Source organism: Odocoileus virginianus, chromosome 16 (genome assembly GCF_023699985.2).
Source record: "Odocoileus virginianus isolate 20LAN1187 ecotype Illinois chromosome 16, Ovbor_1.2, whole genome shotgun sequence".
Lineage (NCBI taxonomy): Eukaryota > Metazoa > Chordata > Mammalia > Artiodactyla > Cervidae > Odocoileus > Odocoileus virginianus.
Window position 1 is genome coordinate 31833164 of NC_069689.1, and position 23664 is coordinate 31856827.

Below are 23664 nucleotides of genomic sequence, written 5' to 3' on the forward strand. Positions count from 1 at the left end.
GGAGTAACACAGAGGAGGAAGAGCAACCTAACAATGATTTTCCATTATCTTTGGTAGCATACAGTTAGTATGCTTAGATGTGAATAATTACAACTTTTTTAAAGTAACTACAACTTTTTATGAAAATAAATTTCAAGGAGGGGGGATCGAGATGGGGAATACATGTAACTCCATGGCTGATTCATGTCAATGTATGACAAAACCCACTGCAATGTTGTGAAGTAATTAGCCTCCAACTAATAAAAATAAATGAAAAAAAAAAAGAAAAGAAATTTCAAGTAAATAAATGCCTTAACTATGATGACTGAACTTTCTTCAGACACTTCAGAAAAGGTCACCCCCAAGTCCTTTCTAGAACTGCTAATGTCTATTAATTGGGCTTCTTTGATGGCTCAGACGGTAAAGAATCCACTCGCAATGCGGGAGACCTGGGTTCGATCCCTGGGCTGGGAAGATCCCCTGAAGGAGGGCATGACAACCCACTCCAGTATTCTTGCCTGGAGAATCCCATGGACAGAGGAGCCTAGCGGGCTCCAGTCTGCTACAGTCCATGGGGTTGCAAAGAGTTGGGCATGACTGAGCAATGAAGCACACAGATATTAAAGGGTTAAGATAGGCATAAATTAACTTTATTGTCAATCACTACATACAGAAGAATAATTAACTCGGTATGTTTATTTATCTACTTTTGCTACTTGATTAAATGAATGATTGATGACAGGTTCCTTGTTTTCTTTTCTTCCTTTTTGTCAGTATAAATGATCAGTATGAAACTAAACGGTGACATTAAAATGAAATCATTAGCAACCTAAGATGCAGGCAACCTGCATGGGAGAGCTTCTGTCTCCTTCACTATTGAGAAATCTAATCAGATCTCTTCACACCCCAAACAGATGAATAACATAGTTAGATATACTTTCTAAATCAGGTGCCTTCTCCTCATTTTCCACTGTGTCTGCTATGTCTATAATTATGCTAAAGGCTATTCATTTCTTTTGAAGTCATTTTAAATAAAGCTAATTACAGCATCCTGCCTTTACTGTTGGTGAAATTTATGAACTATGTTAGTTTGGCATTTGTGGTCGAACAAAGACTAATAGAAATATCAAGAAGTCCTTGAGGTAGACACAGTCAAAATTAAAATATCAAATAAATGATCAATGATCACTTAAGTAATTTGATTGGTCTAGGATTTGTCACAATTTGATAACATTTGAAAAGGTTATTAGTTCTAGTTCTCAGCAAATCAGGTGACTAACATTAGCTGCATAGATCCATAGCACAGAATCAACGTGAATGTAAGGTTTATCACAGATACTGGTTACAGTGGTACGCAAATCACTGAGGAGTTTTCCTTGCCCCCCAGGTCCACTGTCCAGTGCTACTGGCCCTAAAAACCAAAGTGACATATTTAGCTCTTTCAGAAGCCTGTATCTGATTTAGATTGGCTGCTCTTCTGAGCATTGCTTAATCATCATTTAAAATGTTACCACTGTTGACAATTCCGCTCTGCAGTTCTTCCAGCAAGATCATAAAATGTAGCACCTCAAAGGAATAGTTTAGATAGGGAGTAAAGAAGAGAAGGGAAAAAGAATATTAGAAGTAGAAGGAAGCCAAGAGGTGGCTGCAGAACAAAGTCCGAGAACTTAGACTTCACTAACATATCAACTTTCATTATTCACATGAAGGCTGAGGTTTGCCATAGACGTAATTCAAAAGAGAGAGCCAAGTACAAGAGGAGAATGAGTTCAGTAAAGAGCTAATGAGATTGGGAGATTATAAACCTGACACCAAGCAAGTTGTCTCACTGTTTGCAGTATAATGTCACATCGAAAAACCATGGAAAAATTTAGTGTGAAGCTATAACCTCACTATATGTTTTCAACTTACAAATAACTACAAATGAGTAACTGTGAGTGCGGTTTAGTTATTTGTTACACTAATAGACATGCTCTGTTGTAAGGACGAGTTCCTCCAAAGCACCCACAAACTCTTACTCCCCAGACCTTGGCCACACAAACTGGTTGTGGCTAGAATGAAGTCTAGAAACTGAATCTACATGTTTTTCTCCTTGTCATGAAATTAATTTACTCACATGCTAACGAAAACAATGATACTGACATCAGTTGGACCACAATCTAAGCAACTGTCTACTTGCAAGTCTTACAAAGTTTATTTTTGCTACAATGCAATCATTTCGTAGTGGCTAATAAGACAAGATGGCATAGCTTCTAAATGCAAACAGTTGTCCCTAAGGGAATTTTACCTGAATTGTGACAGACATAAATTTATAAACAGTAATTTTTTAGTTTTTCCTGCTTTTTGTATTAGAGGCTAGTATTAGTGGACTTGGGACTCCTGAACCTCTTGTGTATATCACTCACCAAACCAAAAGAATTTCATTTGGTAAAACTGGTCAACAGAACTTAACAAAGCATTTAAGTCCACTTTCAGAAAGAGTCTTGGAACATTCCCCTCCCTTTCTTCTGACTTACATATCTCTTGCACATACAGAGCAGAATAATTAAAAACTCCACATACAGAGGAAGCAATGCTCATCTCATGGAGCTTTGTAAGTATTAAAATGTGATCACGGATTGCAATATCTTTTCCATATTTTTCACACAATTCATATCAGAAAATGGTTTTGTACACTATAAAGATAGGTAGGTCAATTCTATGATTTTGGGAAAATATAATGCATAAGTATAAAAAGTAATCACAGGTTTCCATACTTGACCAGCAAAAAAGTGTGGACTATTCAGACTATTTAAGTAATAACTGATATGAGTAAAGCAACAGAAATGTGACATGGATAATTTTTTGTCTCCCAACATTTCTCTGAAATATGTTGCCTTTAGATATATCATTAACACAAATTTGTTGTTTATATTTCCATTTTCTTACTTTTAAAAGCTTAAAGGTTGAAAACATGAATTTTAAATATATCTTGGTTAGAAACATCACCTGCTTTATTGAAAAACTGTTTTTACACACATGAATTACCACAGAAATCCTTTACCTACATAGCTTCTCAAATACATAAAATGTGATTTTATTAACTTAGCTATAAAAAAACACTTTATATACAATTTGTCTGGGATTTGTATTTCAAAAAGTGCTGTACCCCTCCACTGTGTGCTTATACACACAAACAAAAAACAGAATTGTACTTGTCACTGTAAATCCCTATTAAAATCAGGAAGCATCTGAAAAACACTTGGATAGCAACTTGTATGATAAAGCAAGTCACTTGAATAACTAATTTTAAACACATATGTTCATTAGTAGAATAAAATAACCTATTTTAGTAAGTTCCCACAGTGAAAGTTAATGCTTTTTCATTTATATATATATAAATGAAATTATATACAATACATAATATATAATTATATACTACATTATATTTTATAATATATAATTATATATTTAATACATAAATATAGTTATATATTGTAATATATAATTAAGTAGATTTAAATGGTTAAAATTTGAAAGGACAGTATAATATGAGTGGACTGCATTTTGAGTGAAACAAATATAATTCCATTTAATTGAATATTTTTTAGACTATTCAGAATACTAATGATTGGACTTTTTTAAAAAAAGAAAACAACAATAAAAAAAGACTCCAACTCTCAGAGGAAGAGGAAGCTTTTGATCTAGGTAGTGTAACATCTAGTGTCATCTTTGCTCTATGACCACCCTTGCTGAATGAATCATTATTAAATTGTATGCCATTTTGGATATATGATTTTATATTTTAATAATGTAGAGTAGGTGGTCTAATTCTCTCCTATGTAAACACCAGCTATATTGCTATATAAAAACAAAGATGAGAATTCTGTCAGATTTTATCCTTACTGTTAAGGGAAGTTTGAGAGTCCTTTCCCAGGGACCTACAGCTTATAAAAATCATTTTCTTAACTCCATCACTAGAGTCAAAGCTAGCAGGGTCATTTGCTATAGATGTTGGAGAACCAGAGCACAGAAGACAGATCTGAGACTAGACCTGGTTTTGATACTAGAAAAACTGCATGGTGTCTATGATGTTAAACTACAGAGAATTAACACATATTAATTTGGCCCTGGTTACGGAAATGCTCCTGGCATTTCCTTCAGCACTCGAAACTCATTTTCAGAGAATGGACTGCTATAAAAGGATGCAGGCTCATTAAGAGTTTATTTCCTCAAAACGCTGAAGGATAGAAAGTTTTTCCTGAGAGGGGATCAGAAAATGCATTTATTTCCTTAATGGGGGGAAAAACACACCCCAAAGCTTTTTGTTTTTGAGCAAGCATCACGGGTTTGAAAAGGAAGGATTTCATCTTGTTATTATACCCTGCCTTACCTCATTTCAGGACTGGCTGTGTTTTCTTCACACAGAATGAAATTTTAGCAAGAGCAGAAGCCAAATGCTTAAAATGAATGATCAACTTACGACTCGTATGAATCTATTCTTTCATGCCGTTCTGCTTAAAAATAGCATCATAAATGCACATCTGCAAAGACTGTGCCACCCCCCTTTCCTGAATTGTACAAATTATTAGAGTTGTTGACAAAAGATTTTTTTTTGGTTTAGGGGTTGGTCTGGGCACTCTCTTTGGCAGACTGCCACTTTTCTAGCAGTAGAAATATTGCTTGTAGAAAGCCACATTGTACTGAACAGCTGTTCTGCTAAAACATTGAGCTAGCAACCCAAGAAATGACTGACTTCACATGTGAAGCAAAATTGTTCCCTCCCTTTGTGTTAATTTAAATGAAATAAAAGTACAAAACATTCTCTTCCACGCCATCTAGCTTTCCCTCCCAGTTTCAGGTTTCAATGTGTACGCCGGGTTCCAAGGGGAGCACTTGATTCTGGCCACTGCTCCAGCGGCAACCTTGAACTGTGGCTGTTTCACTGAAGAGAGGCTCCCAGGATGGCAGCTATCCTTCTGATCTGAGCCTTCCTATATTCAGGTTTTAGATGCTGAACTACACACTATATATACACTAGGACTGTGAGATTAAAAAATACACCTCACTCCCGCCTTTCTTCCAACTATATAAAAAACTAAGATATTAGAAGAAATATGCTAGAAGATTATATTTGATTAGAGAAGTTCAGTATGTGATTCATGCTTTTGGTTATTTGAGATTATTGTCAGATAATAGAAATGTATACAAGTACCCCATGTTCTACATGGCATTTGGATATTCAGTGTAAAATACTCTTCTTAAAGGAAAAACCTTCACAAGCTTACTTAACTAAGGGAGCACAATCCTCATGAAATATCACCATGTTTACAACTCTATTTATGCACAATAGACTATCTAACACCAATGGGCATCTAAAATAATGACTTGGAATAAATACTTATTTAAAAGTAGAAATTCATGAAGTACAATAATTTTCTTGGAGAATAATAAAATTATATATATTTTAAGGTGCTTTACATAGATTCAATATGCTCACCTACGAAAAACTGCAATTTAAAATTCTACCCATCTTTAAAGTCCAGTTTAAAGGCTAACCTCTTGGTCTCTCCATTTGCCATTAATCACATGTCTGTCATCACACAGTACTTTGCTTAGACATCTTTCAACATGAATAATATCATTCTTTATTATTTTGTGAGCATGTGGGTCACTCTCATTAGATTACAAGCTCCCAGAAGAGAAGGTTCATTTTTTTTTATTCTTTGCATCCCCCATAGAGCCTAACACAGAGTCGTGTAATATAATAAGTATTCAAATAGGATTAATAGCAGAGTAAAATGGAAAATGAAACTCATTCCTCATCTCTACTGATAAAAAAACAAAAAATTTTTCTTAAGTGTCCATCAACTGAAGAATGGATAAAGAAATGTGGTACATATATACAATGAAATACTACACAGCCATAAAGAGGAATAAAAGTGGGTCATTTGTAGAGGTGTGGAATGGACCTAGAGTCTGTCATACAGATGAAGTAAGTCAGAAAGAGAAAAACAAATATTGTATATTAATGCATGCATGTAGAATCTAGAAAAATGTTACAAATAAACCTAGTGCCAGGGCAGGAATAGAGATGCAGACAGAGAAAACAGACTTGTGGCCACAGCGAGGGAAGGGGAAAGTGGGATGAATTGGGAGATCAAGTTTGACATAAATATATTACCATATGTAAAACAGACAGCCGGTGGGAACCTGTGGTTACACAGCACAGGAAGCTCGGCTCCATGCTCTGTGATGATGTAGATGTGTGGGATGGGGGTTTGGGGCGGGAGAGAGGTCCAAGAGGGAGGAGATATATGTATACGTATAACTGATTCACTTTGTTGTATAGCAGAAACAAACATAACATTGTAAGGCAATTATATTCCAATAAACAAATAAAACCTACTGTAAGATTTTATCTATAAAGCCAAACTCCTGGGAAGGGACAATATCAACTATATTCATTCTTTTATTATATAACCCTTCATTTCAGAAATAGTCTTGGAGTGAGTGCAAGGAAATAACCACATACTAATAGTTTACATAATCAATTTTTATAGACCTTGTTATCCTTGTTCTAAGGAATCAAATAACACTAAGTTGCTGTAACCTCACAAACCACCTGTGTTACTTAAGAAAGGCTCCAAATTTCCTCTACTCTGTCATATGATACAACTTAAGAGTTTTCACGTCTTATTTCTTAGAAACTCCAAAAGTATTTCAAAACAAATGCAACATGTTGACAGTTTCTTCTTTCTGATTATCATAATTTTGGAAATACAGTCTTACACACACCGAAAAAGGAAATTTACCTTTAACACTTGATAAATATCATCAATAGGAATCCTAACATGTCTTCAGTAGTTTCTATGTGAACTTAAGCCTCCCAAAACAGCCTTGGATTACTATAACATGAGACTAGTTAGATTCTCAGGCCTAACTGCATCATTTTTTTCTAAAAGAAAACTGAGGCCAAAGAGATTTCACTTTTTCAGTGTCGCAAAGATTTGAACTTAGGAGAGTCTAACTTCATTGATCAAGACCTTACCACTAACAAGGCATTCTGATGATACATTAAGATGACTGGGATAATTAGCTTCCACTGCATTCATACATTTTGGTGGCTCCACTGGCCTTTTTTTTCAAGGACAGCCCCTTTGTTATAGGCTGTTAGAACTCACTACAAGAGTTCACTCTTCTCATCTTGGTAAAGGCATTATTTAAGTTTCCCTAGATGAGATATTCATAGAGCAAAAAATGTGACTCACAACAAAGAGGTTTGATCTGATCACTCGGCAAACATAAATTCAGTTAAGTTCAGTTCAGTTGCTCAGTCGTGTCCAACTCTTTGTGACCCCATGGACTGCAGCACGCCAGGCCTCCCTGTCCATCACCAACTCCAAGAGTTTACTCAAACTCATGTCCATTGAGTTGGTGATGCCATCCAACCATCTCATCCTCTGTCATCCCCTTCTCCTCCCACCTTCAGTCTTTCCCAGCATCAGGATCTTTTCCAATGAGTCAACTCTTCGCATCAAGTGGTCAAAGTATTGGAGTTTCAGCTTCAGCATCAGTCTTTCCAATGAGCACCCAGGGCTGATCTCCTTTAGGATGGACTGGTTGGATCTCCTTGAAGTCCAAGGGACTCTCAAGAGTCTTCTTCAACATGACAGTTCAAAAGCAACAATTCTTCAGTGTTCAGCTTTCTTCATAGTCCAACTCTCACATCTGCTGGAAAAACCATAGCCTTGACCAGATGGACCTTTGTTGACAAAGTAATGTCTCTGCTTTTTAATATGCTATCTACGTTGGTCATAACTTTCCTTCCAAGGAGTAAGTGTCTTTTAATTTCATGGCTGCTATCACCATCTGCAGTGATTTTGGAGCCCAAAAAAATAAAGTCTGACACTGTTTCCACTGTCTCCCCATCTATTTGCCATGAAGTGATGGGACCAGATGCCATGATCTTAGTTTTCTGAATGTTGAGCTTTAAGCCAACTTTTTCACTCTCCTCTTTCACTTTCATCAAGAGGCTTTTTAGTTCCTCTTCATTTTCTGCCATAAGGGTGGTATTATCTGCATATATGAGGTTATTGATATTTCTCCTGGCAATCTTGATTCTAGCTTGTGCTTCATCCAGCCCAGCATTTCTCATGATGTACTCTGCATATAAGTTAAATAAGCAGGGTGACAATACACAGCCTTGATGTACTCCTTTTCCTATCTGGACCCAGTCTGTTGTTCCATGTCCTGTTCTAACTGTTGCTTCCTGACCTGCATACAGGTTTCTCAAGAGGCAGGTCAGGTGATCTGGTATGCCCATCTCTTTCAGAATTTTCCACAGTTTATTGTGATCCACACAGTTGAAGGCTTTGACATAGTCAATAAAGCAAAAATAGATGTTTTTCTGGAACTCTCTTGCTTTTTCAATGATCCAGAGGATGTTGGCAATTTGATCTCTGGTTCCTCTGCCTTTTCTAAAACCAGATTGAACATCTGGAAGTTCATGGTTCATGTATTGCTGAAGCCTGGCTTGGAGAATTTTAAGCATTACCTTACTAATGTGTGAGATGAGTTCAATAGAATAGCAAAGGCTGAGCAACTTGTTAACAGAGTTTTCTGCTACTTTAGGAGCTCAGTATTCATTGTACATACAATGAAAAACTCATTAGGTCAGGTGTCAGGTAAGAAAATATCACTGTACCTCTTTACAAAAGTTCCTGAGTATGCCCAAAGTGAGACTTACCTGCACTGGCATCTCCATTTTCCTTTCATAACTCTCTAGCATATACGGCACTTTATACTTTTTTTCAAGAGATATTCGCATCTCTTTTCAAAATGGAAAATGACAGTAATTTTGCTTTTATGCTAAAATTCTTGTTAAAACCTGGATAGTATTCATCTATTTTAATAGAAGAAAGCCAGTATTTTAAAGTATTTATATAAAACCCAAACTGTGTACACAGTCTGTTTTCATCATCAGTGCTGATATTCAACACAGCCGTATTTCCCAAAGTGTAAAATTATATATGAGGAATGTGATTTAATTACAAAACAGTACTGAATACTTTTTTAAGTCTCTGCAGTGCTTTTTCAAGTTCTGACTATGAAATCATGAATTTCAGTTTCTTCCAACTTCTGCACAGTAGCACTCAACTGTCTGAGCACTCTTTCAACACCTAGTGATCAACTGATCTCAACAGACAATGGCAGAGACCACAGCAGCTATTTCCAAGTGACAGCATTTGGTTCTTTTAGTAAAATGTTTAGGTCAGTAAGTTGTGAAAATAAAATTATACTAGACAGTTTAGCCATATGTCTTCACTTCAGGTACCCATGGTTTTGTAGATGTGTTCAACTCTACCTGCAAATGACTAGCTCAGCTTTAGTAATCTTATTCATTCTAGTGCTGATAATAATACTAGATTATTGATATACACATCTCAAATTTCTTATTTGTACTAAGTTTTTCATGATGGTTATAGCCATATCATGCCTTAAGCCCCTCCCCTGCCATGGTCAGGCAAAAAAATATGTAGGAAAATAAAAACAATTATTTAACTGAACTGACCAGTTGTTTTATTAGTTAAGTCAAAACGATCAAACAATAGTCTTAGGTGGACAAAGCTTTAATCATGTTTCTCTTTAATAAGATCCTGCATCTAGAGACAACTATCTGAAGAGCCCTAATTTGGATTATATGCAACGTTAAATTGAGGAAGCAGAGAAAAACAGTAAGCCAGACCATGCCAATGACTTAAAGTGACTTACTCTTAATTTTTCTGCAATGTATGCTATGCAGAAGATAGCATACATCCAAGGAAACCTAGAAAACTATGCAACATGGTACCCCTGGCTGGCACACAATTCCGTTATATTGGCCACTATAGTAAGTTCATTATGTAAACATACATTAGCTCTGAATATATGAAAAAAAAAGCTTCATTTTATTTGCCATTTATTGTTATCACATACCTATGTACCAAACACAAGACCCAGCCTTTTGTAACTAGCAGTATGCTTTCTACTACAATGGGTTCTAAAAAGGTAACTAAGTCTCTTCCAGTTCAAATGCTCTTTACAGGAGTTGGCATACTACAGTCTACAGGTCAAATCCAGCCTGCCATCTATTTCTGTATAATCCATAAAAATCCATAAAGAATTTAAAAAAATTTTTTAACAGTTAAGAAAACCATAAAAATATCTTACTACATGTTATAATTAGATCGAAGTGTCCACAAATCTGGGATCTAATAAAAGTTCACTCAAATATAGTCACACTCATTCAGTTACTAATTGCCTGTAGCTGCTTTTGTGATGTAATAGTTGTGTCACAGCAGAAAAGACTCTGTGGACCACAAAAACTAAATGATTTACTAACTGGTCCTTGACAGAAAAAGTCTGTCAACTCTGTCCTAGAACTTTATAACTAGTTTCTGTCTTGGCTTTCCAACTTTCCATTTAGGCAATCTTTGACCAAGTTAAGAATAATAGACAATGCAACACTAGTCACGGTGAAAAAAGGAGGAAGAATAATCAGACTCCTTACTGATGGAAATAAGTTATTTACAAAACTTTTAAGAAAACCATATGTAAAAAGTTAATCAATTTTCTTTTTTCCCATGAAAGTAAAGTGAAAGTGAAGTCGTTCAGTCATGTCCGACTCTATGTGACCCCATGGAGTGTAGCTTACTAGTCCATGGAATTTTCCAGGCAAGAGTACTGGAGTGGATTGCCATTTCTTCTCCAGGGTATCTTCCAGATCCAGGAATTGAGCCCTGGTCTCCAACATTGCAGGAAGACACTTTACCGTCTGAGCCACCAGGGAAGCCACTATTTCTTCTGTATCCCGATGTTATTGAAACTGCTGGCTAATCACATTCCTTAAATACTGCAACCAACTATGAAGCCCTAGAGAAGGTTAATCTGTATGGATTCAACAGTGACCAACTGAAAAAGTAGGAAACTGGGACACAAGTTTCCATATGGGGTGAGACTGGTTTTGCTTAAGTTTCTGTCATGAGAGTATAATAGTGCTTTTTTTTTAAATAATCTTTTGATTTTGGAATGATTTTAGATGTACAAAATAGTTGCAAAGTTGATACAGAGAGTCCCCAAATACTTTTCACACAACTTCCTCTAATTTTAGCTTTTAGTACCTTTTTAAAAGAATTCTTTTCATTGAATTTTAAATATTTCACCTTTGAATAGCTTAAAAACATTTTCTGAATTTGGACACAGTGGTAACATTTGACCTAAAAAGGGTAGATTTCTACACATGAGCCATATATGTGCACATATGTTCATGTATAATGGAAAGAGGAAAAAGAAATGCCAGTGGACAGCTGGGACATATGCTAGACTTAGAAATGGAGGAAAACGTGCCAAATTGGGATTCCAGAGGTTCAAATTCCATTCCTGTGCTTGTTACTGACTTTGTATCATTAAATTTCTTTCTATATCAGTATGTTCAACACAGTAATGAAGGGACCAAAACACATGATCTATATAATCCTTAAACCCAAGATTCTACTGGCCCTCTTCTCCTGTCCAGGCTCTGACATTCACTGACATATTATGGACCCAGAAAGGATGTGAAAAACTGTGGTCGATCAGTATTCCAAGCCACATTAGTTTTACAGGTGGAGGTCGTCACATGTTTACTAAGGTACAGCTAAGACTTATGCACAGTATCTAGAAAGCTGTTTCTGAAAATTAAAGCCACAGTACAATTTCAATCATATAAAGCAGTCAGAGGTGACTCCTTTCTTTGCAATGCTCATAAAATATTGTTATCTGCAGAGTGCTGAAACTATATACTGTGCTTTGCAAAAGGTGATAGGGCTAACAAAAGCCATTAGAGAATTTCAGGCCTAAAGCACAGAGCACATAAACTCGAAAGTCCTAAATAAGTGAGTACAGTGCCACGTTAGGCAACGCCACAGGATCCCATGACTGAAATATTACATTACCAAGTAATGGGAGACTTCTTAAATTAAATTGAATGTGATACAAAACTTAAGTACATTCCCTAAAATTCTGTCAAGTGTAAAAATAAATCAAAAGTATACAAAGTTCTAGATTAATATTTTGTCTACATCATATGTTTGGCATTTGACTAATTTAAAACTTGATTGTGTGCTTATTATTCTCTCTTATTTATAATGATTGCACATCCTGATAGTCACCAGATAAATGTTTCTAAGAGAAGAAACTATATCATATATATTTTAACCTATAGCACAGGGCAAGACATACATGCACAGAAAGGGAAATTAGGTAAAAGAAGGAAAGTAGAAATACTAGTAGAATGTGAAGAGGTAGAGCCTGTGGCTTTTGAAGTTATTAATAAATAGCTTCAAGAAATCCCATAGTCCCAGGAAAAGTTAATTTGAGACAATAATTGCTAAATTGCTAAAGGAATTTTGGGTCTCAGGTTAGAGGATAAGTCATCATCCAGATCAGAATCACTGACAAAAAGAAAATTCAAATGAGAAAACTGAGGTCTAGATAGGGTTTTATTAATCCAGGTCACATGGTATACTTAATTGTGTCAAAAGCTCTCATCTTCCTTCTTCCCCTTTTTTTCCAAAACTTATTTCTCAAGAAATGGTAAATACCTTCAAGGTCAGGTTCATGCCTCATACTTTCTTTATACGCCCCCACAATATTCAGCAGACGACTCAGAGGACTTACTAAGAGAAGGTACTTAGATGTGTTAAATAGACTTGAATCCATATACTCAAGACACTTAGGGTTTCTTTACACTATTTTTTGCTTTAACTTTCAATTCCTTAGCCTGCACATTACATGAGAGAAACATGTTGGCAGGGGAAGGCCATTTCACGGTATGACTGATTCCAGACTTGGAGACAGTACAGGGCAGAGGTGGGATACCACTCCTCCTAGTTCTTCCTACCCCACACACTTTAATTTCCCCTTAGTTTCACACTATTTCCATCATTTTCTCTACATTTTTCTTCTGCCCTGCCTTGTGTTTTTACCCTCCCTTTTTTTCTTCTTCCTAGCCTAGGACACAGTCCCACCCATAGCTCCCATCAGCAATGTTTAGCTCTGTTAATAGCAATGCCAACGCACAATCCAATTCTATACAATTTAATTGGAAAACATGGCTGAATACTTACTTTCCTGGGTACTGCACATGGGGACATAAACATACATAAGATGACCCAAACTGTTCTTTTAAATAGCTCGTAGTGTAAATATAGGGAGAGAAGTATATAATGAATTATGAATTCTTGTTAAAGCAACAGAAGGTATATTGGTAACCTATAAAAGAAATGACCAACATTCTGGGAAGGAGAGAATATTTATTAAGCAAGTAAATCTAAGCTGGCTTTTGGAAGATGAATGAGAGTTCAGCAAAACCAAAAGAAGGAAAGGACAATTCAGTCAGATGATGACATGAACAAAGGCATAAATGTTTGGTATGGGCGGTCAGTGGTGCTAGAGAAAAAGGAGATGACTATTCAGAGAGGAACAGACTGATGAATCCTGATGTAGGATACAAAAGAGTACACAGGCACTCTTTCGTCCACATTCCCAGAAGTCTCCACAAAAATCCCCATAAGAGATACTGTTTTTGTTCACCCCTCTTATACCTTTGCCAGCACCATGAAAAGAGCTTCTCCTACAAGTATCTGCTGCTGCTTGGCAGGAGGCAGACCTGAACTGAACCCTAAGCAGGAAATAAAGTTCAACCAGAGCTACAGCAAAAAGTAGAACCACACAGCTGAGCCCAGCCTAGATCTGCCAACCCCCAGACTATGTGAAGCCATTAGAAGAATAAAAGCTTTATGTCATACTACTGAGATGGTGTGACTGCTTGTTGCCCTGCCAGTATAGCCAACTTTGTGTTCTTGTGGTTGTTTAGTTGCTAAGTCATGTTCAACTCTTTGGTGACCCCATGGACTATAGTCCTGCAGGCTCCTCTGTCCATGGGATTTCCCAGGCAAGAATACTGGAGTGGGTTGCCATTTCCTTCTCAAGGGGATCTTGCTAACCCAGGAATCGAACTACTGTCTCCTGCATTAACAGGCAGATTCTTTATCACTGAGCCACCGGGTAAGCCCATAGCTAACTAGCACACCTGAATTTTCACATGTTCACAGTCACACACCCATAAATACGCTTTCTTTGAGTTGGTGTTTGGAGTTGAGACTAATTCAGGATACTCAATAGTGCCAAATGCACTGAAAAGAATGACGAACAAACACTGCAACAGTAGCATGTGGCAAGAACCCAGCAGTGCTTTTTATATTCTTCATGCTAAACACACACTGCAGTGTCCTCATTCATAGACAGTAAAGTTTTTCCTGATAGCATGTGAAACTTTATAGAATTAAAGTCTCAGAGACTTACTCTACCAGTATTAAGCCCACGTTTGTTAGAAAGCCCTTCCTGTCCTGTATGAGACATGGAGATCCTATTGGTGTGTGCTGATATTAACAATGCTCATCCCACCACGATGCAAAACTAAAGAAAACAAAAGGCTAGTATTTAAATTAGGGCAGAAATAAATGAAAAAGAAACAAAGGAGACTATAGCAAAAATCAACAAAACTAAAAGCAGGTTCTTTGAGAAGATAAATAAAATAGACAAACCATTAGCCAGATTCATCAAGAAACAAAGGGAGAAGAATCAACTCAACAAAATTAGAAATGAAAATGGAGAAATCACAACAGACAACACAGAAATACAAAGGATCATAAGAGAATACTATGAGCAACTATATGCCAATAAAATGGACAACTTGGAAAAAATGGGTAAATTCTTAGAAAAGTATAACCTTCCAAAACTGAACCAGGATGAAACAGAAAATCTGAACAGACCCATCACAAGCACAGAAGTCAAAACTGTAATAAAAAAATCTTCCAACAAACAAAAGTCCAGGACTAGATGGCTTCAGTGGTGAATTCCACCAAAAATTTAGAGAAGAGCTAACACCCATCCTACTCAAACTCTTCCAGAAAATCACAGAGGAAGGTAAACTGCCAAACTCATTATGTGAGGCCACCATCACCCTAATACCAAAACCAGACAAAGATGCCACAAAAAAAGAAAACTACAGGCCAATAAAATTGGTAAACATAGATGCAAAAATCCTTAACAAAATTCTAGCAAACAGAATCCAACAACATATTAAAAAGATCATACATCATGACCAAGTGGGCTTTATCCCAGGGATGCAAGGATTCTTCAATATTTGCAAGTCAATCAATGTGACATACCACATTAACAAATTGAAAGATAAAAACTGTTGATTATCTCAATAGATGCAGAGAAAGCCTTTGACAAAATTCAACACCCATTTATGATAAAAACCCTCCAGAAAGCAGGCATAGAAGGAACATACTGCAACATAATAAAAGCCATATATGATAAACCCACAATAAATATTATCCTCAATGGTGAAAAATTGAAAGCATTTCCCCTAAAGTCAGGAACAGGACAACAGTGCCCACTCTCACCACTACTATGCAACATAGTTTTGGAAGTTTTAGCCATGGCAACAACAAAAAACAGGAAATAAAAGGAATCCAGATTGGAAAAGAAGTAAAACTTTCACTGTTTGCAGATGACATGATCCTCTACATAGAAAACCCTAAAGACACCAACTGAAAATTACTAGAGCTAGTCAACGAATATAGTAAAGTTGCAGGATATAAAATTAACACACAGAAATCCCTTGCATTCCTATACACTAACAATGAGAAAACAGAAAGAGAAATTAAGGAAACAATTACATTCACCATTGCAACAAAGAGAATAAAATACTTAGGAATAAATCTACCTAAGAAACAAGAGACTTATATATAGAAAACAATAAAACACTGGTGAAAGAAATCAAAGAGGACACAAATAGATGGAGAAATATATCATGTTCATGGATCAGAAGAATCAATTAGTGAAAATGAGTATACTACCCTAAGCAATCTATAGATTCAATGCAATCCCTATCAAGCTACCAACAGTATTTTTCAGAGAACTAGAACAAATAATTTCACAATTTGTATGGAAATACAAAAAACCTTGAATAGCCAAAGCAATGTTGAGAAAGAATAGAATTGGAGGAATCCACCTACCTGACTTCAGACTATACTACAAAGCTACAGTCATCAAGACAGTATGGTACTGGCACAGAGACAGAAATAGAGATAAATGGAACAAAATAGAAAGCCCAGAGATAAATCCATGCACCTATGGACACCATATCTTTGACAAAGGAGGCAAGATATACAATGGAGAAAAGGTAATCTCTTTAACAAGTGGTGTTGGGAAAACTGGTCAACCACCTGTAAAAGAAGGAAACTAGAACACTTTCTAACACCATATACAAAAATAAACTCAAAATGGATTAAATATCTCAATGTAAGACCAGAAACTCCTAGAGGAAAACATAGGTAAAACACTATCTAACATAAATCACAGCAGGATCCTCTATGACCCACCTCCCAGAGTAATAGAAATAAAAGCAAAAATAAACAAATGGAACCTAATTAAACTTAAAAGCTTTTGCACAATGAAGGAAACTATAAGCAAGGTGAAAAGACAGCCTTCAGAATAGGAGAAAATAATAGCAAATGAAACAACTGACAAAGAATTCATCTGAAAAATATATGAGCAGCTCATGCAGCTCAATTCCAGAAAAATAAATGACCCAATCAAAAAACAGGCCAAAGAACTAAACAGACACATCTTCAAAAAAGACATACAGATGGCTAACCAATGCATGAAAAAATGCCCAACATCACGCATTATCAAAGAAATGCAAATTAAAAGCACAATGAGGTACCATCTCACGCCAGTCAGAATGGCTGCTATCAAAAAGTCTACAAACAATAAATGCTGGAGAGGGTGTAGAGAACCCTCTTACACTGTTGGTGGGAATGCAAACTAGTACAGCCACTATGGAGAACAGTGTGGAGATTCCTTAAAAAACTGGAAATAGAACTGCCATACGATCTAGCAATCTCACTGCTGGGCATACACACTGAGGAAACCAGAATTGAAAGAGACACATGTACCCCAGCGTTCATCACAGCTCTGTTTACAATAGCTAGGACATGGAAGCAACTTAGGTATCCATCGGCAGATGAATGGGTAAGAAAGCTGTGGTACATATACCCAATGGAATATTACTCAGCTATTAAAAATAATGCATTTTAATCAATTCTAATGAGGTGGATGAAACTGGAGCCTATTATACAGAGCAAAGTAAGTCAGAAAGAAAAACACCAATACAGCATATTAATGCAGATATATGGAATTTAGAAAGATGGTAATGATGACTCTATATGCGAGACAGAAAAAGAGACACAGATGTAAAGAACAGACTTTTGGATTCTGTCGGAGAAGGCGAGGGTGGGATGATTTGAGAGAACAGCATTGAAACATGTATATTACCATATATGAAATAGATCCCCAGTCCAGGTTCAATGCATGAGACAGGGTACTCAGGGCCGGAGCACTGGGATGACCCTTAGGGATGGGATGGGGAGGGAGGTGGGAGAGGGGTTCAGGATGGGGGATACATGTACACCCATGGCTGATTCATGTCAATGGATGGCAAAAACCACTACAATATTGTAAAGTAATTAGCCTCCAATTAAATAAATTAATTAATTTAAAAAAAGAACCCACTAAAATGCAGTATGCACAAAGATGTTCATTGTAGCACTGTTTGCCAAATTGTAAACAACAAAAGAAAAACAGTGAAATGAATTATATAGTAGGGAAACCTCATTCATTTTTTCACTTTTCATTCATTCATTCACTTACTACTGTGTTTCAAAAAGATTTAAAGTGGTTCATATAGTGATTTATTTATACAACCATGAAAAATTATGTTTAAAAACATGTGCACACCCAATGTTCATCGCAGCACTGTTTATAATCGCCAGGACATGGAAGCAACCTAGATGCCCATCAGCAGACGAATGGATGAGGAAGCTGTGGTACATATACACCATGGAATATTACTCAGCCATTAAAAAGAATTCATTTGAATCAGTTCTAATGAGATGGATGAAACTGGAGCCCATTATACAGAGTGAAGTAAGCCAGAAAGATAAAGACCATTACAGTATACTAACACAAATATATGGAATTTAGAAAGATGGTAACGATAACCCTATATGCAAAACAGAAAAAGAGACTCAGATGTATAGAACAGACTTGTGGACTCTGGGAGAAGGCGAGGGTGGGATGTTTCAAGAGAACAGCATTGAAACATGTATATTATCTATGGTGAAAGAGATCACCAGCCCAGGTTGGGTGCATGAGACAAGTGCTCAGGCCTGGTGCACTGGGAAGACCCAGAGGGATCGGGTGGAGAGGGAGGTGGGAGGGGGGACCAGGATGGGGAATACATGTAAATCCATGGCTAATTCATTTCAATGTATGACAAAAACCACTGCAATGATGTAAAGTAATTAGCCTCCAACTAATAAAAATAAATGGAAAAAAAATAAAATAATAAAGCAAAAAAAAAAAAAAAGAATCACTATGTTAAACCCTTAAAAAAAATGTGCACAGTGAGAAAATGCTCATGAATATTAAATGGAAAGGGTGGGATATAAATATTGTGTGTGAAAAAGTAAGATTAAAAACTAATCTTTGTTTAACATATATAGAAGAAAGGGAAATCCATCAAAATACTATCAATGGTATTTGTCTGGGTGGTAACATTAATAGGTGAATTGTTTCTATCTTTTTACTTTCTAAGTTTCATAAACTGAGCTTACAATTTTATAATAAAGCTTGTATGTGTGAAAAATATTAAAAGGATAAAGATAATTTTAACACTAAGGAAAAAAAATTAACTTTCAGAAGTAATAACTTTGTCAGAAAGATATAAAGGGATTATAGCATACAATTAAAGAGCCTTCTTGGAAGCATATCTAAGGAAAGGCAGTTGTGATTTAGTGGTTCAGTTGTGTCTGACTCTTTGACACCCTATGACTCGCCAGGTTTCCTCTGTCCATGGGATTCTCCAGAAAAGATTGCTGGAATGGGTTGCCATGCCCTCCTCCAGGGGATCTTTCCAACCCAGGGATCTTCCCAACCCAGGTACTGAACCCAGGTCTCCTGCATTGCAGGTGGATTCTTTACTGTCTGAGCCACCAGGAAAGCCCAAGAATACTGGAGTTGGTAGTCGATCCCTTCTCCAGGGGATCTTCTAGACTCAGGAATCGAACCTGGGTCTCCTGCATTGCAGGTGGATTCTTTACTGTCTGAGCCACCAGGGAAGCCCAAGAATACTGGAGTTGGTAGTCGATCCCTTCTCCAGGGGATCTTCTAGACTCAGGAATCGAACCTGGGTCTCCTGCATTGCAGATAGATTCTTTAGCAGCTGAGCTACCAGGGAAGCCCAGAAAGGCAGTTATATCATAGCCTATTTCCATATACTAGTAAAACTTGTCACCTGCTACCAAAATAAACAGCAAGGAGCACTGTAAGCTTGGATTTTGGAAGGTTCTGTTTCCATGTGGTGCCAACCACTGACTTTGGGATGAGGCAAATAAAACTAGAGTCTAGACTAGAGAGTCAGGCTCTCAGTCTACTGAAGATAATGGAGTTAAGAATAGGAACCAAACAAGCTTTCATCTCCTCTCCCATTCTCCTAGGCCTATGCTGTGCTTAGTTGATCAGTCGCATCCGACTTTTTGCGACCCCATGGGCTGTAGTCCACCAGGCTACTCTGTCCATGGGGATTCTCCAGGCAAGAATACAGAGTGGGTTGCTGTGCCCTCCTCCAGGGAATATTCCCAACCCAGAGTTCGAACCCGGGTCTCCCACAGAGCAGGTGGATGCTATACCACCTGAGTCACCAGGGAAACCCAAGAATACTGGAGTGGATGGACTATCCCTTCTCCAGGGCATCTTCCTGACCAAGGAATCAAACCGACGTCTTCTGCATTGCAGGTAGATTCTTTACCAGCTGAGCTACCAGGGAAGAGCGATAGGAAGCTCTTTTTCAGAACCTGAGAAGTCACCATTAGGCATGTAGCTGTTTGAAAATAAAGACTACCACAGGTTGATATACATGCCATGTACTGCTTCTAAGAATTTTCATTTTACATGACTTTTTAATAACAAGTAATATGACACTTGCCCCTAAACATGAATGTCACTTGGGAGAGGTAACATAATGTCAGCACACAGTAAAATGCCAGAAGGGAAATCAAGACCTTTGAGCTGCTTAAACCAAGAAGGTCTATCACTCAGCCTGTCTTGGAATCTCTACCTTCTATGGAACTAGAACCATTTTATAAAATACTATTTATATCTCAGAGACAATCATTATAGTAGTAATTCAGTGTTATTCTGAAGGATGTCCTATACTCATTTACCCTACATGAATAACGTAAATGAATCCATTAGACATCATTGCTTAAGTAACAGTATGGTCTTTGGCTAAGAATAGATTCTATGTTGCTTAAATAAAGACCTGAAAGTTTCTCCTCTCAGAAATATCTACATTAAACCACATAGATACTTGAAATAGTGTAAGGAAATTCCATGAAAATATTCAAATTCTTCCTTAATGTGTTCAGTCAATTTTAATCACAAGTTGTCTTGCATAGTTTTCAATTGTTCCCTTCCAAAAGCTAAATATGTCTTGTATTTTACATACTGTAAGATTGCGGCCTGTCACACATATAGGAAAATTGTTGTTTAAAAGCTGCAATGTTTAAAGTGAAATAAAACTTAGGCTTATAGTGGTAAATACTCCTGGATTAATAGAGTTGCAGCAGACACAGATATACTCCAAAAACTGACTGAAGTCTGTGGTATTAGAAAGACAGAAAATTTATCTAGTTTTAGCAAATGTCAAATCAGCAGCCATTGCTTTTAAGATTAATAAAAGATATAATGGCTTCCAGATAGCCTCTAAACAGAGATTACTATGAATGGAGAAGTGATTTACCAACAGTCACCACAATGAGATTTCTTTAAAGGTTACAATCATCAGTTATTTAGCTGAAACACTGCTGAGAATGCCTGGTCATTTCTTGAATAATGCATAATGTTCATTGTAGACTTGATCTGTATTATAACAATAGAGATATTTCTAAAATAATGGAAAAAAACTATCTGTTACCTTCCAATTGCTTAACATATCATTTCCATGAAGTAATTGACTCAGGACATATTACACACTACCACCTGAGTGTGCTTTCTGCAAGCATAACTTGCAATAATCTGTACACAATGGGCATCACAAAACAAACTCATCAACCTTTATAGACTTTTAAGAAAAGATATGATGAACACAGGGCAGAATAAAGAACCTTTCTGAAGCAGTAAATTAAAATAATTAAATTTCTATATAGTTGTTTGGGACAAATTTAAATTTAAGCTTTGAAATTTAATTATTAACATGAACAACTCATCACATTAAAAAGATGCTGCCTACATCGTGTAAGCACTTTTCATATAAATTTCCAAATGCCTTTAGGTTTATTCAAGAGACTGCTTGGAGAAGCACGAAGTATAATGTCTACTGTTTTATTGTTGGATTATGAACTGCACTTCACATGATGCTGGAGGCTATTTATATAAGCTTGTTTATCCATATGAACTTCTTCAAGGGCACAACATAGAAGACCTTAGCAAATTAAAATGAATTTCTTTTGATGTTGTTGTTTCATGAATGTTTGATCAGAATGAATAGCAGGTTTGCATTAAAGAACTAGAGGAAAGCAATAAAATATACATATATTGTACAGCAGAACCAGCTTACAGAAAGCACCCACTGCATTCCTAGCAACTTTTGAGAGCCAGAGTAAATAATATCAAGTCCCATACTTCAGTACAGTATAGACTTCAGTTCTAGACTATCATCAGATTTCTAATGGAGTAAACATGTGCCAACTGGATGATCTGTGATAATCTGGATAAAATTTTTTAAATAATAAAGTCTAGTACACAAATTCCAATCTTTCCACTTTTCTCACTGACATTACCATGTTCCTCTATAGACTGAACTTATCCTATGAGCAGAGATAGTATTTTATCTTATTTTTATCCATCTTCATCATTAGTATTTACAGAGCTGAGTTGACTGGAGGTCACAAAATAAAAATGAATTATTAGCCATAGTCCAAAGCTGAGAGCATTCGCACCTGCAATGTTTGATGATGGTGATAGAAATCAAATATTATTGCTGGAAATAATATCTGATAAGAAGAGCCCTACACAGAAAAGAAAAACAATGGGATTCTAGTTTTAGATCTTCTAATACTTAACTGTAAGCCCTTTCTACATCATTTCCCTCACCTGTTAAATGAGGGCTTAGTTCTGTATTATCTATAAGTGTGCATCTCTAAAAGGCCATGATTCCAAAAGCAAGCAGAATCATCACATGGTAGAAGAATGAACAGGGCTTCCCTGGTGGCTCAGTGGTAAAGAAACCACCCACCAGTTCAAGAGACGTAGGTTCGATCTCTGGGTCAGGAAGATCCCTGGAGAAGGAAGTGGCAACCCAATCCAGTATTCTTGCCTGGGAAATCCCATGGACAGAGGAGCCTGGTGGACTATGGTCTGGGGGTCACAAAAGAGTCAGACATGATTGAGTGACTAAACAAGAAGAAGAAGAGTAGACAGACCATGGAACCACTAGATTTTTCTACTTTGGCAGTAACTACTACCAAGTAAGCCTATAAGCTACCAACTCTCTTAAAGAAAAGATGGAAGTAAAAGATAATTATATTAAACAAGTTAATATAAGTTCCTCAGTCAATGTTATTTGAATTGAATAAAAGGATTAAGAATATATTTTATATTTTTTTGTGATTTCTAACCTGCTACATGTATACATTCATCTTACATGATTTGGAATAAACATAAAGACAACCTACTAAATAAACTCTTAAGTATTTACTAGGATTATACTCACATCTCTGGCTTCGGAAAATTGCCCTGTTTTAGTATCTGGAACATGGACTGGTATATTACCAAGTTGACATCAACATTCTTAAGGGTAGAAGGGCTGTGTAAGGAAAGCATGAATGTGCCTTGGTCTATTTGTCATGTGCTTCCTCATACTGACACCCTGCCCTTGAGAGCTATCTCTGTTGTATGTTCTTCTCAACCTTCAAATGTCATTCTTATACTTAGAGCAGGAGTCTGTGAACTATGGCTTGTGGGCCAAATTTGGTGGCAGCTGCCTGCTTTGCAAGTATGGTTTTATTAGAACACAGCCATTCTTTGTTGTTTATGCATTGTCTATGATTGATTTCATTCTACAGTGGCAGAGTTGAGTACTCCCCCAAAACTAAAATATTTACTATATACGGCCTTTACAGAAGATGTATGCCAACCTCTGCCCCACAGAAAAATAACTTGTTACAATTTGCATTCAAATTTTCCTTCTCTAATAAGCATAAGAAACACAATCCCTAAGTAACAATAGCAAAGATGTAAACAGATTCTCACAGGTATCTACATACATATTATTACACCTCTTAGCACAGAATTCTCAAGTCACTGCTGTTGCACTTTCATTTTATTTGAATCCTATGAGAAGTTATAGCTTCCTCCAGTATCCTTCTCTACAACAGCAAGAATGCAGGGACTTCACAGGTAGTCATCAAGGTGTAATCACATAGCTAAGAATCTAATTCCTCCCTCAGAGGAGGCTGCCTGCAATTCCATCCCATGTCCAGTTATTTCATG

General features: G+C 36.7%; 1 protein-coding gene across 9 annotated transcripts in view; it reads right to left on the reverse strand.

The window, feature by feature from the left end:
* Positions 1-23664, reverse strand: part of NPAS3 (neuronal PAS domain protein 3) — a 927606-nt gene that overhangs the window by 615446 nt on the left and 288496 nt on the right. The gene's annotated exons all lie outside the window — the stretch shown is intronic.